We start from the raw sequence: 2,727 nt of genomic DNA on the forward strand, positions 1-2,727 counted from the left end.
GAGAAAATTTGTCACCTCCAGGTCTTGAACTCCCATCTATAGTGGTCATGGGACTCTGTGAAGCTCACAGGAATAAGCTTTCCGGTAACATGAAATACAGAAAGAACTCTATGCAAAGTGTCAGGGCTCTCAGGCTACCCAGAAGCCTCTTAGAATCATTTACTGCAGAAGATCTGAACTCTGAAGAGGAGAATATTTTCAGTAAAAAAATCTCATAGAAATTCATTCGTTTGTTCATTTATTTGTTCTAGATTATGTTGGATTCTGCGAGGAATGCCAAAAATTTAAACTCTAATTCAGATCCCTAAAGGAAATATATACAGAAGAAAAAAAAAACAAAAACCTAACACTAGTTTCAGTAGTAATATGGCAGCTGCTTAGTTTGGAATTGCCCATATATTCTCCTGGAAATCATCTCAAGAAAGATAACGAAGGAAAATACAAATTTTCAGTGAAACTGGGGCTCAGATAATATGCACAAACTCCAAGTTATGAGTTGGCATTGCTCAAGTTTTATCTGACTGGCAAGCCTATGCTAGAAGTCATTAAGTGTGTAGCAAGGAAGAACAGGGAGTTTGGAAGGGGTCTAATGATGGCAGAGCTCAGAAATTTTCAGCAAATGAAGGGGCATGTCCTCCCTGGGAAGGGTCTACTGTTAGCAGAACTGAGTTTCACAGGGCACTAGCAGCAGGGGAAACAGAGAGAGAAGGTCCAGAAAACGACCAGGGGGCCCACTGTTGCCACATCAAAAATAATTCTAAAAGTGAGTACTTCCCTTGGTGGGCAAGGCCTATATCCTGTAACAGTGTGAAGAAGCCAGGGAAGCCCAGGTTTCTCCTGAACCAGAAAAGCTGTCAAGGCTGGTGAGAGCAAATGCTGGGTGGATGCAAACTTCTGGGCTCATGCTTGTTTGCCTGCCATCACAGGACAGAGCACACATTTGCTATGTGCTGGGCGCTGGATTAAGCATTTTACATATATTCGCTTATTTAATCTTCTCAATGACTGTAAGATACAGATCTGTTTCTTTTCTCCATTTTATTGAAGAGCAAACTGAGGTACAAAGAGACTAAGTAACCTGCCCAAGATTATCAGTTTATAAGCGATGAGGCCAGTATTCAACCCAAGAAGTCTGACTCCAGAATCTGTGCTCTGAACTCTATACGGCCTCCAAACAGGGGTGGGGTACTTCTGCATATTTTAAGGAAAGAGTCTTTTCCTTTCTCCTATAGCAACAAAGATAGGAGTCCTGGAGGTGTAAACTATCAAAGCTACCCATACACTCCCACACCTTAGGGTCCTTCTCCTGGTAATCCAGGAAAATTTATCTCATTCAAATATGAGTGTTATAAAAGTAAATATTCTATACAAATAAAAACATGAAAAAGAGCAGCACAATATTCCTACAGATGAAACTCTACCAAAAAAAAAAAGTTGCCAAAGAGTAGATGAAAATGATGACCTAAACTTTGAACATAAATTAAGGAAAAATCTTAAGGAAGACATTGGAATCATGAAGGAAGATCACAAAGCAGAAATACAAGAAATCAGGAAATAGACCTCCAAATAACACGACGATGTGAAATATATAAACAGACCTCTGGATAGAAATAGAGAAGACAAAAAAAAAAGACCGACTCAGCAATTAGGACTAAATTAAAAGAGCACAAGGAAAATGATTTAATTGTATCCCAAAATTTAGACATCATAAAAGAATAGATTTACAAATTTAAATACACAGAATTTAAAAACTTTTACTTGGCCAAAAAAACAAACAAACAAAAAAAAAAAACCACACACACACATTATAAGCAAAGGCAAAAGTTAAATGAGAAATTTGGAGAAATGCTAACAACTCATATCATGAATAAAGGGATAATATTCCTAATATTTAAAGGGATCCTAGAAATCAATAAGAAAAGGACCAGCAACCCAAAGAAATGTGGACAGAGGCCATGAATAGACAGTTAACATAAAAAGCAACAGGAATAAACCTGAATATGAAAAGATTCTCATCCTCATTCATAATAAAAAGAAATACAAATTAAAACTATCCTGACATACCATTTTTGCCTATCAGTTTTGAAAATGCAGCATTTTGACAAGTTACTTTATTGTCCAGGCTTTAGGAAACAGGCACTTGCATGCATTGCTGACGGGAATGGCCTATGGAAGGACACTGGCATATTTAACAAAATTACAAATGAGTTTAGCATTTGACTCAGCAATCCAAATTCCAGGAATTTATCCTACAGATACGTCATGCATGGCAAATAATGTATACAAACCTATGCATGCAATATCGGTTGTTATCTGAAACCTTTGCAAATAACCCAAGTGTTTTTCACAATGGAACTAGTTAAATTAATATGGTACATCCACATGAACATATACAAGTGATTCTCTCTAGGGCTTGGGGGGCTGGGAAATGAGATAAAAGAGTCAGAAGTGAGAGTGTTTCTCAGCGTCTATTTTGTTATGCAGGGTTTTTTAAAGATTTTGTTGTTTTTGTTAGTACTGTGTGCTTGGATCTTTGTTGTTGGTTTTGTTTGAGAGTCTGGTGGTTTCTGCTTCTTTTTTTTTTTTTCTTTTTCTCATAAAATTGACTTTTTGAAGAGTCTGGGCATTTTTTAAAAATTTTTTTTATTGTACTTTAGATGAAGGTTTACAGAACAAATAGTTTCTCATTAAACAGTCAGTACACATATTGTTTTACAACATTGGTTA

This window comes from Trichechus manatus, unplaced genomic scaffold, assembly GCF_000243295.1.
Source record: "Trichechus manatus latirostris isolate Lorelei unplaced genomic scaffold, TriManLat1.0 scaffold00043, whole genome shotgun sequence".
NCBI lineage: Eukaryota > Metazoa > Chordata > Mammalia > Sirenia > Trichechidae > Trichechus > Trichechus manatus.